This window comes from Sciurus vulgaris, assembly GCF_902686455.1.
Source record: "Sciurus vulgaris genome assembly, chromosome: 5".
Lineage (NCBI taxonomy): Eukaryota > Metazoa > Chordata > Mammalia > Rodentia > Sciuridae > Sciurus > Sciurus vulgaris.
Genome location: NC_136465.1, coordinates 133,957,372 through 133,975,282, shown reverse-complemented (window position 1 = coordinate 133,975,282; position 17,911 = coordinate 133,957,372). Strand labels below are relative to the sequence as shown.

General features: G+C 34.5%; 1 protein-coding gene across 3 annotated transcripts in view; it reads left to right on the top strand.

Moving 5' to 3' along the window:
- The window catches only part of LOC306662576 (uncharacterized protein), a 44,291-nt gene that overhangs the window by 8,471 nt on the left and 17,909 nt on the right, over positions 1-17,911 (top strand). The window contains exon 1 of one of the 3 annotated variants that reach the window (XR_013764153.1): positions 16,818-17,321. The exons of the other annotated variants lie outside the window; for them this stretch is intronic. The gene's annotated coding sequence lies outside the window, so the exon portion shown is untranslated. Of the gene's footprint in view, positions 1-16,817; positions 17,322-17,911 lie in introns of those variants that run through there. 3 annotated transcript variants of the gene reach the window in all.

Below are 17,911 nucleotides of genomic sequence, written 5' to 3'. Positions count from 1 at the left end.
TTATAGACCCAAGGCTGTCAAATACTACCAGTAATGCTGCAGAAACCTTCGAATTTAACTCCCTAGTCATTCTTAACTTGAGCAAGTCTTGTGCCTTGTCTCTGAAAGTAATGCATTGTGCTTTCTAAGTCAGGAAATGCATTTCAATTGTTAATTTTCACATCCTTTGATATTTGAATCTCTCCTTGACATTCTGACACAGATTTGGTGTCTCACAGATTTGATTCAGGAGCAAATTAAAAGAGGCCTCAGAATGGCAACCTTTAGTCCATAGCCCTCCGTTTAACCTTTGCATGACTGTCATTGAACAAGTCCTTGTTCTTAGATCTTAACCTAAAAAAGATTTTAAGAAGGAAAGAAAAAAAGAACACTGGTGAAAGAAATAACTCTGTCTTGCCCAGGAACTATAAAAACTTTTGGCCATTTTCCCCTCTTGCTTCAACTTCCGCTTTAATAGTAAAACTATGCCTTCCATCTGCTTAAACTGAATGAACTTCTGTGCAGTGTCCTCCAGCAAACCCCTTGGCCATGTGCACGTCGCTGGAGGTATGGAGCTGCATCACGTGTGATTAAGTGCGCCATTCATTCAACGTAAAACTCAGGTGATGAACTGTATCCTCTTCTCATTTTTATTATATTTTTGTTAAATATAAGGAGATTTTTTAAAAAAGAAGCTCCAAGAAGCAAAATATATTTCATCTTAAAGCTGTTACAGACTCCAAATTAAGCAGATCCTAATTAATCAAGTTACATTATATACCAACAGCCTTTTCCTTTAATGTCAAATGGCTTTTATGATCTCTTCTCAGTGCCTCTTAAAGTGAGACTGTACGAAATATTTTCTTGACATTTCTGAGGATTTCATTTTCGGTTTTGAAGAATCATTTATTCCTTTAATCTTCCAATGTGGGAAAGTAATGAATATTGATTCTCCTCTAGAAGTGCTAACACTCAACTAGGCAAACTTAGTAAGTGATGGCTATTAAGGTTCTCTTTTGTTTTCCAGACAGAAAATCAAAGCTATTTAAAGTAAAGGATGTGTTTTAAATCAGTGCATGTCCACAAGTTAACATTAATGTTCACAACACTTCCCAAGATCATTGTGTCTTATTTGGGTATGTGTATGTCTTTGTATATCTTTATCTGTATAAAAAGATGTAGGTCTAGATAAGTAAGGGCAAGAGGTATGTATGTTTCCATATAGTCTGAATAAAGATGTTTTACACGTTACTGTGCTAACCTGCAGTGTAATAAAACACACAAATAGTTCCTTGTGCCACTCCTTCATTTTCAGTGCTTCCTAAGATGGTCAAATTAAACTGCTGATGTGATAATCACCCAAATATATAATTCTAATATTGCTATTATAGGATCATTTCTTTATTTCTATGAGATTTACCTACAGTAGCTCTCTGTTTAATGTGCAGCATTCTATAGCATTTCATTTTTAAATGTTCCGAATAGGAGCTATACCTTCCAGGATATGCAAATAATCAAGTCTTAGCAACATTATGAAATATAATCCACATTATGAATTGAACAAAATGAGCCCTCAGATCTGATTGCCTAAGGCTCAAAATGTTAATGCTCCTGATACACCTTGTATGTATTAGCTAGTGGAATTGCATTAAAACAGGAGAAAGAATTGTGGTGTGGACCTCAGGCTCACTCCATCAGTTTTTGCCTGTTGCTGCCTGCCTGAGAAGAGAGCTTCTGCTCTGCAGAATCTCGCCCACTTTCTGTTCCCACACTTCCAAAAAGGATCAACCCTGAATGTCCTGTAGTGAACCGACTTCACTAAATATTTCCTAAAGTGCGACATTCTCCACTTCCTTCTCAGGAGTCCAAGCTAAAGAGACACAGAACCAGGACTAAGTAAAAATGAAAATTTTTTAAAATAATGATTCAAACAGTAACACCATGAAAAGGCGCTTGGAATTTTTCAGTTCCCAGGTAATTGGTTTAAGAAGAAAATCATTCTAAATTATCCTTCTGCTCTCATTTATTAGTCTTGCCCAAGGAATTACTTGCAGAGGTAATACGCAGATCATCATCAGGATTTTTTTGCTTTCTAACATCTTTTTGCTCACAAACTGAATAGAAGTGGAAGCATTTTAGCAACACTAGAGGGTCTGCTAGTGACTCTAAGACAGAGCTCAATAATAAACAATCAGGTATCTAAGTGTAAAGGGAAAGAGCCAAATCCCACTTTAAAAGCCACATTTTTTAAGCCAATCCCCCAAAACCAAAGGTCAAATGTTTTCTCTAATATGTGGAAACAAACCCACAATAAGGTAGTTAGAGAGGAAGAAGTTCAGTGAGGTAGACAAATAGGAATTAAGGGAAGGGAGTGGGTATAGGACTAGGTAAGTCAGTGGAATAAATCTGGCATATGTTCATATATGAATATACCACAGTGAATCTCACCATCATGTACATACCCAAGACTTGGATCCTAATTAGAATAGGATATATTCCATGCCTATATAAATATGTCAAAATAGATTCTTTTGTCTTGTATAACTAAAAAGAATCAACTTTTTAAAAGCCTCATTCCTCCAGAAAGTATCATAGACAGTATCACGTATGTATTTTTAACCATTTAAGAGTAATCTATAATTGCTTCCCAATTTTCAAAAAAAAAGTTTCTGCAGCCAGGTAGTCTGCTGAAAAGTTTGCTATGAAATAACCACTTAATTTTGTGAAGTTTGGACAACCCTAACCGAATAGCTTTTATTGACCCAGTAGCTGTTCCAAAAGTGTGTAGTTAATAAACAGTTAAAAAACAAAAAAAAAAAAAAAAAAAAAAAAAAAAAAAAAAACCAAAAAAACACACACAAAAAAACGAGCAGTTTAACTGAAAGTATGTTCCATTCACTTTGGAGTCCAATTCAGTACCTTCAAGGTCTAGACAAAGGCAGCCAGTGTGCACACTGACTTTTTGTAGGGAAATTGGTATCAACTTCCTTGGAAAACCCAAAAAGAGAAGGAAAAAATGGAGGGGACATACCTTAGGTACATCCTAAATTCTTAACTTCCTTACATTGTGTCTTTGGGATACACAAGTATTGGGTGAATGGGGGTTTAAAAGTAGTATTTAAAAATCACTTTCCAACTCTAATCAATTGGCACAAACCTTATGGAAAGTAATTGAGCAATAGCTATCAGAATTTATAAATCTAAAAACTGTAGCAAGACACCTGAATTGTAACTGTTGGTATGACTGACTTCTACTAAAATAAAAGTTTCTTCTGGGCAAAAAATGTACATTCATTTATGTATCCACAAAGCAAGTCAAGTCTCTGGGACATATTATAAGCCCTCTGTATATTGTGGGCTCCTCATTGACAGATTCAACCACCACAGATCAAAAAGATTTAGAAACAAAATGTGTCTCTGCTGAACATATATGCCATTAATCTCATCATTATTCCCTAAACAATATAACAATGATTTATGTTATGTTTACCACATTATAAATAATCAAGAGATGATTTAAAATATATAGAAGGATATTCGTGCATCATTTGTAAATATGCCATTTTATATCAAGGATTTGGGCATGCAGCGATGTGAGTGTCTACAGGGAGTCCTAGAAACAGTCTCTCTCTGATGCAAAGGGTTGGCTATACTGAGACCTTCATAAATGTATGTGGAATGAATAATGCTCCATTTGTCCTCAACTTCTTTGGCATTATTACCTCCCTCTCTTATTCCTGTCCAGCACTTTTGGGGCCTGCATGCCTAGAAAGGGTGCTCTTCAGCTTGGCCTCTGTTAAGTTTTCTATTGGGCCACTCTTTTGGAGTTAGTCCTTTAGTCAGATTCCATCCTTCCCTGTCTCAGGCCTAGAAATTTGACAATACAGTATTAACTGAAAGCATTTTTCCATACATTTTAGAGGGGATAAACTAAAAAAATGGTATCATTTTTCCCTAAAATAAGCCAGTAGTATAAGTATGTTCAAGAATCAATATTCAATCCTCTCAGCTTCAATTTTGGAAACAAAGTGTTGTATTCTCCTAGAAGGAGAATTTGACTAGGTAGCTAAGACACTTTAGGCCATATATTGTCATCATGCTTGGCAGAAGATTTGTATTCTGAAGTGAGCATCTAAGGTAGAAGCACCTATGGTCCAGTCTTTCCTGATAAAAGTACTCTAAAAGTTCCCCCAAGAGGCAGTAAACCATGGTTTTATGTATCCCTTCATATGCAACAATACATGTATATAGAAATGTGGGAATAAAGCTTGTACAGTATATATAATACTTTCAGTATTTTTAATTAACTTGAATTTGGGTCAATAAAATCCCCATATGCTATAACTTTGCTGTTTTAATAACACTGCTACCTATTCATGACTATACTTATATGATGCCTGCACTTAAAGTTCAGTTAAAAAATCATAGTAATGCCTGCCTGCCTTTTGTTTCAGAAAAAAAAAAAAAAGTAGTCCAGTAGAGTCAGTGCCTGGTCATGTCTGGCTACATGCAGATCAGCTGGTGTCTTAGTGCAGGAGAAGGTACAAACATGGAAAAAGGAAAGGCTCAGATAAACTCTGTGGTTAGTGTTGGATTAGAATTGGAAGAGTGGATGTAAACGTGTTTATACGCACACATGCACATATAGTCCCTTGCTTTACTTACAATGGTTCAACTTGAGATTTTTCAGCTTTATAATGGTGCAAAAGCCTATGCACATTCGGTAGAAATCACTCTTCAAATTTTGAATTTTGATCTTTTCCCAGATTAATGATATATGATACAATGCTGGACAGAGACAGTAAGCCGCACTCCCAGTCAGCCACACAATCACAAAGGTAAACAATCAATATGTACAGTGTACTATATTGCTAAACTATGCTGTTTGGTAGATACAGTGTATTAAACACATTTTCAAATTAAGGTATTTTCAAATTTCAGTGGGCTTTTTGGGACATAACCCCATTGTAAGTTTTGTTTCTCTCTCTCTCTCTCTCTCTCTCTCTCTCTCTCTCTCTCTCTCTCTCTCTCTCTCTCTCTCTCTCTCTCTCTTTCTCTCATTGTAAGTCATGTATCCTCTCTCCCACACATACACATATATAGAACATGTAAATGAATATAGGGGTGTGTGTGTGCGTGTGTGTCCACTAAGAGTAACTGCGAACAGCAATACTTAGGTAGCAGTGAGCAATCTTAATGCCCAAGTCTTGTTTTCTGAATACATCTCTCCACTATTAGAAGCCAAAACTCATTTGAGATTTTAAGAGTTATAAGGGAAAGAACAAAATAAACTTGGAACATGTCCATCTACCAGAAAGCAAGAACTTTCTCAGAGGTATAATGGGAACATAACCAAAGGACACAGGAGCCACCTGGAAGGCATCACACGGACCAAGCAGGGAAAAATTTGAGCATCAAAATAAGTAATGAGAGTAATGGATTATAATGCACTGAATAAAATAGATGCTCATGAATCCACACTGATATATTAAATAAATAGATACATGGGAGGAGGTAAAAGACTGTCTGAGATTTAAAAAGGCCAATAAATGCAGAAGGAATTCAGGTAAGACATAAATGAATTCTGAAATTTTGGGGTGAATATGAGGTGAACAGGATTTTACAGTCTCGAAGTATCTTTCTACAAAAATCTTTATTAATTACTAAGGAAAATGAGTTAACTTCGTAGTGAAGAAACCTAACAGACCATCTGAATCTTGTTCAAAGTTAACACAACTGGTCAGTAAAGAGACTAATCAATATCACACACCTCCTGATAGAAGATGATAACATCACTTCTCTAATATTCAGCCCAAAATTCACAACTGTTTAAAACTAAGAGGAAAATATCAGAAAACTGAAATTCACAGTATTTATATAAAATAAGTGACCTTCAAAAAAGTCAAGGTCATGAAATCACTTAGAGATTGAGAAACTTTCACATTGAAGAAGTTTAGGGAGACATCATAACCGAGTAAATCATGTGATACTACATTAGAACAATTGGCAAAACTCAAAGTAGGTCTCTGGGAGAAGTGGCCTCATCAACTCACCATACTACTCTTGTGACTTTTCTGTGCATTTGAAATTATTTTTTTAGTTGAAAAAATTCCATCTCAATACTTCATGAAGCTCCCAGTGTACAGCTCTCAAGTCCTACAAGAGAAAAAGGAATATAAGTTGAAACTAGTAATAATAACATCACAAAGGTGGAAAAGAAGATAAACTAATCATGCAATATCAATGAGTCTTTTTGAAAAAAACATTTTTTATTTGGGGGTGGTACCTATGCTTCTGACATTCCATAGGCATCCGCTTTGTCTGTTCACCTTTCTTTCCCTTCACATAGCCAATGTACCCATTTTAAACACAGCAAAGGATATTTTGAGAATGCCTTCTGTAACTACTTTCATCTTTTTATTTCCTTTCCTTTTCTGTCTCCCTTCCTTCCTCCATTTATTTATTTTTGGAAGCAGCATTCACCCTGCTGGAAGAACTACTCTAAACATAAAAATACCTTGCCTCACCCTACTCCTCCCCACAACATAATTCAAGTAGCATCTGATGAGACAGAGAAGAAAAGAATAACTGCACACTTACCCTCCTCACCTTGGTCACTGCCTAGCAGTCTCTCCTGCCTGCCCAGAGTGGGGCCCCTTATTCTTTATCACCTTGTTCTCTGGACCAGGATGTAAAACTGTTCTCAAAATTAATTAAATATAAATGGACCTCAAGCATTTTTTCCTGCCCTATTCAAATTCCTTACTTAAAACATGAATAGAAAGACAAGATGTAAACACCCCCATTTCAAAACTTTTCTAAGCCATCTTCTGAATGAAGTCAGGGCTATGAAACAGTCTGCCATGCCTAACAGCACTTGTCAGGAATGTGAGAAATTGTTGAAAGGAAAGAAACTTTAGAAGAGCTAAATTCAAATTACCTTCCCTACAATTAAAATAGCCACCATTCTTCAGTAATGACAGGAGAGGTAGAAAGTCAGCAACAGCAATCAACTGATTGCCTAAGATCTCAAGCAACAATCCTATCAGATGCTTCTGACAAATAATGCCCTCCGGTTATATTTGGAGAGGTATTTTAGGTCTCTTGCCTCAATCTGCCACATGGAAACTTAATAGATATACTGTTAAATAACCTGGTGCTTTCCTCCTAATAATCAGTGCAATGATGATGATCACTATGATGCTGTAAAGATGGTTAAAGGCATAAAGCAACTAGGCTTCACTGCTCATGGCCTTGAGAAAACTATTCATACCTCAGTTATTCTTCACTTTCCATGATGCACTACACAAACACCACTGGTATAAGTGATATTGTGTGATTTCATCCAGTGGAGCTGGCTTTCAGTAAGGCATATCACTGTGCTGATGAGGACCCCAAGTGTTCTTCAGATCTGGGATCAGCCCCTCACCTCTCAAAGGACTGCAGCTCTCCTCAGATATACTGGGTACATGAGAAGGGATTAAGATATGTTCCCCAACTTATAGGGATCTCTTCCCAGCAAAATGGCTTCTCTTCCAAAAATGGTTTCAAGGTGGTCATCCCTGTTATTTATTTATTTATTTATTCATTCATTCATTTATTCATTAAATCTTTAGTAAGGAACAACTGGGTGCAAGGTACTGTCCTTGGCACAGTGAACAAAACAGATTAAAATTCTTGACCTCATGGAGCTTACAATCTAACATTGGAGACAGACAATAATTTTAAATTTTTTAAGTAAAATACATGGGATAAGAAAAGAGATGAGGAGGACTGGGGATGTGGCTCAGTGGCAGAGTACTTGCCTGGCATGTGTGAGGCACTGGGTTGAATCCTTAGCACCACATATGAATAAATGAATAAAATAAAGGTATTATGTCCATCTACAACTAAAAAATATTTAAAAAGAAAAGAAAAGAGATGGGGAGATGGAGAGTGCTGGGCCCAGGAAGTGGGAATACAATGTTAAATGTACCAGAGAAAGTGTCATATTTGAACAAAGCTCTGTAGGAAGTGATGAGTGTAGATATCTAGGGGAGAGGAAGCAACAAGAACAAAGGCCCTGAGATAGGAATGGGGCTGGTGTCTGAGATACAGCAAGAATGCCTGTGTGGCCAGAGTAGAGTAAGTTAGGAAGAAAGGAAGTAGAAAAAATAACAGGGAGCCATTTGTGGAAGGTTTTGTAGACACTTATAAAGACTTTGTTTTTTATTAAGAGTGATGGAAAGCCATTGGGGCATTTTGAGCTGTTATGGGTTTTAGAGAAATCTTTCTGATGGATTTGATGAGAAATTTATGGAAAGAGTAAAAGAGAAAGTTTTGAGACAATTAAAACAATCCATACAAAAGATGAATATAGCTTGAACTAGGGTGGTAGGGAAAGAGATAGAAGTAATTGGGTTTTGCTGAAGTATTGTACTTGAGGTGCATATGAGAGAACATAGGATTGATACAAGGATGCTTGATCTGAGCAGTTAGAAGGATGGAGTGGACATTTATTGTAGGACTGTTTTCCAGATAGGCTTAGGCCCATCAGATTCTCTCCCCTTTCTTCCTTATAGTTATCAAGAATAAGTGTAGAACATTCTGGGAATACAATGTCTTGAGATAAGGAGGAACTGCCTCAAAAGCCTGAGCCTTGTTCCTTTCCCTCCTAGGGAATATAACATACTGAGGTAGGGAAGGACCACCAGGGATATAGCCTGGACTTCATTCTTGTCTCTTCTGGAAGTAGGATGTCCTTCCAAGCATCACCCATTTAGCCATATTTTCCCTTGGGTTTGCAACCTAGAACAGGCCTCTTCTCAGATACCATTAGCTGCAGTGTGAGTGGGTCACATGTAGTTGGAAAGCTTCTTGAGCTTTCTTGAGCAAATGAATCCTAGACTTCTTTATTTTCCATGCTGCCTGTCTGTAATCAATGACCTCTATCTATAACTTGTTGCATGTGAGTATGTCCTATGTCACAGACCTAGGCACTGATAACACTGCAATGAGTGAATGGTTTGCTGCTAGAAGTGAAGGGGTGGGTCTTGTTTTGAGGATAGACAATTCATCTGTAGGAACCACTAGAAATATGGCTAAATGTACTGTGATAGTGGGTATTTGCTAACATTCTCTTCCAAGTGTTCCATTTTCTCAATGACAAAGGAAGCAAGATCATAAACTGAGTAAGACAGAGAAGAAGGTGTTAAATATTTGAGGAAAAAGGGGAAAGATATGATATAGTTATCTAAGAAGATGAATAAATAGGAAATGAAAATTTGAGGCTTTAAGATTATTGGGTCTAGGTACCCATACAATATTAGTGGTCACAAATTTAAAATTTATCTGAAGCCATCCTCTGCCATATGAGAGCAGGCCTAGAGTAATTGAAAGTTGGATTCAATCAGATTTAGGCAACCACAACAGAGGGAGAGTGGAGTGAGTGAGATAAAGGAAGTTGGCAAGGGAGCAACTATAAATATAGACATGGAATCAAAACTGGATGGGACTAAAACTAAAAGCATGAGGGAGTAAGGAATAAAAGATAATGAAAATGAGGTAGAATGAATGGATTATGGGTCCCTATAAAGTTAAAGGTATTATTGCTTAATATTATTTATTAAAATTAGGTCAGTAGTCTTCAATGAATCACAGAAAGTAGTGACTTTTGTATCTTAATAGGTAATATATTCCCGTTGCTCCAGAACTCAAATGTAAATTTATCTCTTTCCATACTATTATTTACTAGAATTCATATTTAATTCCACTGAAACTCAACTTTAACATGCAGTAAAGAATTCATCTACTATTGTGAATCTATTCCTTTGAACCTTATTTTCTTCCAACACTCCATAACACCTGGATTTGTACCAAGACTCCATTTTTCATAGCAAACCTCATCATTATAAGCCCCCGAGAGTAAGAATTGGCAGGCTTAAGAAGATGACTGTATCAATTAATGAAGAAAAGGCATTCAACAAAATCCAGTACTCATTCATAATAAAACTCTCAGCAAGACAGGAATAAACAGGAACTATAAAGAAAATCTTTTAAAAATCCTGTATTAATTTCATGAAGGTACCACTCTATGGGCTGCAGGAGTGTTGATGATGGGGAGGCCATGCATGTGTGAGAAAGTGGGGCATATGGGAAATTTCTAAACTTTCCACTCATTTTTTTTCTGTGAGCCAAAAACTGCTTAAAAAAATAAAGCCCATTTAAAAAAAAACTATAGATATCATTCTTCATGGCAGAAGACAAAATGCCCCCTAATATAGAGAACAAGGCAAGGATTGAATTCTCACTACTCCTATTCAGCATAGTACTAGAAGTTCTAGCCACTGCAATAAGGCAAGAAAAAGAAGTAAAAGACATACAGTTTCAAAAGGAAGAAATAAAACTATTCCTATTTTCAAATGACATGATTGTCTAGAAGATCTCATGAATTCTAAAACTCCTAGATTCTAAAAAATGATTTCAGCAATGTCACAGGATACAAGATCAGAACAAAACTCTTTGTAATTTCTATATATTAACAGTGACCCTATAAGAAACAAATTAAAACACAATTTACAATTAATACAAAGAAAATGAAATGCTTAGGTATACCTTTAACAAAAACATTTCAACTATCTGTAAGCTGAAAATTGCAAATACTAATGAAAGAGGTCAATGATAACCTAAATAAATATACATTACCATTTTCAAGGATTGGAAGACTCAATGTAGTAAAACTTTCATTGCTCCCCATGTTGATCTGCAGGCTTAATGCAATTTCTATCAAAGTTCAAGTAAGGTTTCTTTGTAGAAATTGGCAAACTTATTCCAAAATCTATATGAAAAGTGTAAACCCTAGAATAGTTAAGATAATATAAAAAGAAATGTAAAATGAGAGGAATCACTGTGATATAAGTGTTTATAGCTGTATCAATCAAGACTGCATGGTTATGGCAGAAGAATATATGCAGATATCAAGGGAACAGAAGATAAAACCTAAAAATAGACCCACACATATATTTCCAAGTGATCATTTTCCAACTGATTTTTAACAAAATTGAAAAAGTAATTCAGTGGAGGAAAAACAGTATTTTCAACAAATGGTGATGGAGAAGTGGATATCCATAAACAAAAAGAAAATGAACATCAACCTTAACCTCACGTCTTATACAAAAATTAACTCAAAGTGGATAATGGACTCAAATGTAAAATATAAAACAATAATTCTTTAGAAAAATAGAAGAAAATCTTCAGGATTTAGGACTAAGCAAAGAACTCTTGCACTTGATATCAAAAGCATAATTTATGAAAGAAAAGTTGGTAAATTGGATCTCATCAAGATTAAAGACTTTGTTCTGCAAAATATCTTAAGATTTTAAAAAGAAAATTACACCAAAAAAATTTACAAGTCACATATCTCACAAAGGACTAGTATCTAAATAAATGAAGAATTCTCAGTTTTTAATAGTAAAAAATAATAATCCTGTTAGAAAATTGACATGAACAGAAACATCACTGAAGAGATTATACAAATGGCAAATAGGCACATCGAAAGATTTTCAACTTCATAAGTCAGTAAGGAAATGAGAATTAAAGTATAAGTCGCTACCACTAAATTCCTATCATAATGACATAAGAAAAGTGGCCATACCAAATATCAACGAGAATATAGAGAAGTTGAATTATGCATGCATTGCTGATGGGAATGTAAAGAGGTACAGCTACACTGGAAAACAGTTGTGTAGGTTTGGGGGGAATTTTTTAGAAAAAGCCCAGTGTGGTGGCACATGCCTATAATTCTGGAAATTCGAAGCCAACCTCAGTAACTTAGCAAGGCCCTAAGCAACTCAGCAAGACCCTGTCTAATAAAATATAAAAAAAGGCTGCAAATGTGACTCAGTGGTTAATAGATGAGAGGAAGTATCCTCAAAGCTGGTTTATCTGACTCCCACGCCATTGAGATATTCCTGAGTCTTCAGCTGCTTTTCATAGGCATTCAGCCAGAACTGACATTTCTGTGTTCCAAACCTCCAGCCCTAAATGAATTCTTTCATCTCTAAACTTATGTAACAATTATCACCATACTAATGGGTTCATTTTATATTGAAGTATATTTATGCAATAAAAAGCACTAATTTTAAGTGTAAGTGCAATGCATACTGGCAAATTAATTCATCCCTGTGAGACCATCATCATAATCAAGTTATACAACATTTCTGTCCCCTGCAAAAAAGTTCCGTTGCCCACTTTCTCCAGATCCCAGGCCCAGGCAAACAATATTTTGCTTTTCATCACCATAGACTAATTTTTCCAGTTCTAGAATTTTATTTAAATGGAAGCAGAAAGAGTATGCTCATTTGTATCTGACTTCTTTAACTTAGTGTAATTTTTTTATATTAATCTATGTAGTTGTGTGCATTAGTCCTTTTTTTGCTGAGTAGTATTCTATTTTGTTATATATACTGTAAGTAATATTCTATTTTGTTTATTCACTCAGTTGTTCATGGACATTTGGGTCATCATAGTTTTGAACTACTGCAAACAAAGCTGCTATGAATATTCATGTGCATGTCTTTTTATGGAGTCATATGCTTTCATTACTCTTGGGTAAATACCTGGGATTGAATAACAGAATTCAATGATAGATATATTTATTTAACTTTATAACTACCAGGCTATTTTACATTCTCACCAGTAACATATGAGAGTTTTGGTTGCATTCTTCTAACATTTGCTTATTTTTTAAATTTTAGCCATTCAGTGGGTGTGAAGTAGTCTATCATGTGGCATGAAGTTGGATTTCCCAAATGACTAATGATGTTGCAAATCTCTTGTGTACTTATTAGCCTTCATATATCTTATTTTGTAAAGTGTTTGATCAAATCTTATGCTCATTTTTTGAGTTGTTAATCTTCTTATTATTGAGTTTTCATATTCTGGAATAAAGTTCTTTATCGGATTACATACACATTTGCAAATATTACCTCCCAATCATGGCTTACTATTTTTGTTTTACTAAAGACTGTACTTGAAGATCATAAATTTTGATTTTAGTAAGATTCAAGTTAACATTTTTAAAAACAGTATGATTAGTTTGTTTAGTCTTATCTATGAAATTTATGCCTACCCCAAGATCATGAGTATTTTCTCCTGTTTTTGTCAATAGCTGTTATAATATCATATTTTGTCTTCAGCTGTATCATACATTCTAAATATCTTTTAATTTAAAATAATAATAAAATGCAGAACTCAACTTGATCTGTATCCATTAATATTAAATTTACTTAAATTGAGTTTATTAGAAATTCTGTTTTCTTTTAATTCTGAAGGATTACCAATAACGTAAGAAATAAGTACATTCAGATCTATTGATGAGGATTCCAAATACATAGACTGTTTAGTTCTTTTAGTAAAATGCCCATATTTCACATGTACCAAGGCAAAAGCATTAACTCCAAGAATTTCCACCTAAAACATTTTCTTATCAAGAACTTCATCCCTGCTTCCCTCCTTACTCTGGAAATGTTCACAGATCAATAGATCTTCTAAGGAAGAAATGACGAAAGAAGAGCCCATACAATTCCACCCATCTCCCATACAGAGAAGTTGGGAAAACTATTACATAATGAATAAATTCTAAACCACCTGCTGTTGTTCTCTTTCCTCTTTGCTGACGTTTTAATATATTTACAGTGACTTATTCTCTGAAATTAATTAGCTTCAGGAGATGTAGGAGGACATTTCATAATGACTTAGGTAGAAACATCATGTAATGTTGATTCTATTTTATGTAACTATGTGAAAATAAATATGAATAAGCATCTTACTCTTTGATTTAAATAATTGATTCTCTTAGTTTAATATACACACACACATAACATAGTTACATAGATATTAGGTAGGTAGGTAGGTAGATAGATAGATAGATAGATAGATAGATAGATAGATAGATAGATGATAGATAATACTAGTGGCTTATACCTGATGAAGTTCCATAGCAGTATTCTGGTATCTATAAAAGGTTCTTCAAATTGTTCTGCCTCAATTTTCACATGAAAAACCCCAAATTTACATGATGTGGTCTGGTATTGTGATATCTAATTTTATTGTATTTTAAATGAATTTGTGTTTGCTTACAATCCCCAAAATATATTCTGAGTGTCAAGGAAAAACACTGCACTGTACTCTACAACAATGATTTTGAACTCTGGAAGCATGTTAAAATAACCTTGGGAGTTTTTATAAAGTATCAATAGCCGGTCCTACTACAAACTAACTGAATCCAAATATCTGGGGCTGAGTCTCAGAGTATCCAATGATTCTCATGTTCAGACAGATGAAGAATCATTATGCTTCATTAGTGATTCTGGAAGTGTGAACCAGGGATCATTAGAAACTTTTACAGGGGTCTCTGATGGCAAAGTCTAAACTTTATCCCCAAATTCTCTTATAATAGATAAATGGAACTTTGATGTTTTATATATACACACACACACATAACACACATGCACACTGGCTTAAATTAACCATTAATTTGATTTTCATCTAACTTAATACAGAGCTTCTTAACCAGGGTATTCTAAGTCAGAAGGTAAGAGAATGAACAAAATAAGACAACAAATACTCCTGAACCTTTAATTTTACTCACAGGTTTAGAATAAGAAAAATAAACCATTATTTACAAGTTCACTCTTCTCTGCTTAGCAATGTGGTGGAAAAGTTTCAAAAGCACAATTTAATATAAGGAAGAACATACTTTTTCCAACACTTGATAACAAAGTGCTAGAAACTAACTAAAAGCAAGAGGAATGGAAGATGAGGTGATTATTCCTCAACCCTTCAGGGAGTCTCCAGCTTGTGTTCTTGCCAGAAGCAATATCCAACTATTTATGTTAAACTAATCAGTTGCTTGAGGTGGAGGCAAGCAGGCCTGAGAAAGACCTCTCCATACAGTTTATCAAGAAAGGTGAAGATGAAAATAGAAAAAAGGAAATAATCCAAAAAGAAAACCAAAAAACATGACTTTTAGGAGTCAGAGGGGAATCAAAAGCATATCCAAATAATATGGAGCAGATAAATGCAGCCTAAAGGAAAGAGAAAAGTAACTCAGCATTACAGAAACTCAAATCAGGTGCATATCACTTCTCAGAATAATGCACCTGAAGTCAGAGATTGCAAATTAATATATCCACAAGACATTATCCTTTGTCTGTTTGATTGACATTTTAACAGTTGATTGTATGCATTTTTTGTAAAGTGTAAGGAAAACTATTTCTTCCATTGTTATTTAAATATAAAATGGCACATTTTTTGGAGGGGAATCTCAATTAAAGATGAAAATATGTAGTCATTGACCAAGTAATTCCACTTATAGAAATCTATCCTTAAGGAGAAAATCCAACATGAGTATGAAGATATATTCACAAGACTGTTCTTCCCAGCACTGTTTGTGACTAAGAGATTACTCATTGAAAACTTTCTATATGGCCATCAATTTGGGCCTAGTTAAAAATGATATGGTACTTTATGCTTTGCTACAGTAAAAAATAATGAGATGAAGCAAAAAAATATATATACTATGTTCCCAGTTGCATAAAAGTATATCAATTAAATAGATGTGTATATGAATGAATTTAAGTATATAGAGAAAAAATTTTGAATTAATTTTCTGGTTAAGGGGATGTAATGTAGGGAAAAGACACTGCATATATTCATCTATACATACATACATATATGCATGTATATATTCTCTAATGCTCTTTCTATACTCATTTTGAAATTTCTTACATTTGAAAAATTACACATATTTTGTACATAGATGCGTGAACACACCCATTAGGATAAAGGTGAACATTCTGAAAAGAGATCAATAACCTGCTGCAGTTGGTAGTAATCACGGAAGAGAATATTCCTACAGATAAGACTTGGGAAACTTCTAGATGAACTATGAAACCTTGGAGAAAAAAACTGAAGGATTTTGAGCCTTAATAATTTCGTTATTTTTTTCCCTCTGAAGGTGGAGGTTGGTATTAGGGAGGAAAAAGTATTATATGGGAAGTGGATAGAATAGATAAGGAACTGGGGGAGAGACAGAGAGAGAGAAACTAATCGAAGAATGGAATTTGGATTTCTAAGCCATGAATAAGATAGCTTAGGAATGTATTCATGTCTCACAATCAGTACAATGTTGACCCACACAATATCTGACTTATTTAGTAGAAATTTAATTTGACCAAGATCAGCTGGAGAAAAACAATTCAGGTAGTAAAATTTGATAATTTTTACCCTAAAACAAATAATTTTCCTTTCACCTCAGTTTTTTAAATTATTGAGATCACTTTCACATTCTTGGGTTGATATCTAAATTTTTTAATATAAGTATAAATGGTTGCAAATGATATGATTTCTTGTGTTTTAAATAATGACATTTTAAAATAGAATTGCTCTAACATGTTTAATATGAGTCATATAAGTCTAAGTACTGTAGTAATTTGAAGAATATATGAATAAGCTCTTTTTTGGCAGAGAGTAAATGATTCCTTTTTCTCTCTGAGCTCACATTTTCATTCTTTGGTCCCCCCAAAATTTGATCTGGGTGCAATAAACTGTTAAACTTGTCGTTTATTGATCAACATATCATATTTTATTCAATTAAATATGTATATAAATTTAATTTTTAAAAACATTATGGGACCATTAAGCATGGCAATACTCCTCATGGATTAAATTATCATTAAAATTTCTAATCAATCACAACATAAATATATTTAAAGGTATTACCATTGGAAAACACAAAAGTAAATTTTTATGGGGAATTCTTTTCTAATGAATGATGAAATAATAGTGCTCTTTTTTTTCCAATTAACTCACATAGTAATGAATGATTATTATTTTTATCTACAGAAGGCCAGTGGAAATTAACAGCCAAAAGAAATGGCATATTAGGCCACCATTAGGAGCTGCACTTACAAACAGTGTTGTAAAAGACACAGCTTACAATAGAATCGCCAAAGCATTCCTATCAAATTACCTCACTCTAATATAGTGTCTTTTGAAAAAGCTCATTTCCCTCCAGGGTTATATGTGTCCCAAGTTTGAAGAGCACCGTTATGGAATATGTCAGGGTGCTATAAAATGATGGCTAAGGTCCAGTAGGCCACATGAGAAAGTCACTAGGAAGAGGATCAGTAACATCATAGTCTCAAATGTCTATATCTCGACGTGCAAGCAATGGATAATAACAAATCTAATTACATGGGTTGATAAATAGAGTCTCATGCTGAACACTGCAGCTATGGAAATGAAGTGAGATGATGAAACACTACAATGCGTTCCAAATGAACAGCGAGAGCTGAGAAAAGGTAAGATAGGACTGAATCACAGGCGCCCTAGACACCTGGTCGGGGAGTGCCTGCAAAAATCACAGAAGCTGGGCTCTACTTACGACCTAGTTAATCAGATTCCAGGAAGATGGGGGTTTTTTTTGTTTGTTTTTGCTCTAATTCCAAGTTTAAGGTCTGTCATGTTTGAGAACAATTTAACACTTAGAAAAGAGAATTCAATAATTTCAAAGGAAAAAGTGAGTGATGAAAACTTGACGTTAGAGATAGATCAAGGTGGCTGAGAAGGTCTTAAATTTAATGAGATAAGTGTAAATATTCCAGTAAGTATGAAAAGGGGGACTTCTAGAAACCAGGGCTATTCAACAGAAATACAGTGAGAGTTACACATGTCATGTGAAGTTTTCCTGTAATCACATTTTTGAAAATTAAAAGAAACAATATTTTAAAAGTAATTATCAACCACTATTTGTAAAATACTGCCATTTCAATGTAATAAATATGAAAATTATTAATAAAATATTTTACTTTTTTTTAACTAAGTCTTCAAAATTTGGTATATATTTTGCATTTTCTAGCATGGTTCAATTCATAATAGCCATGCTGTCTTC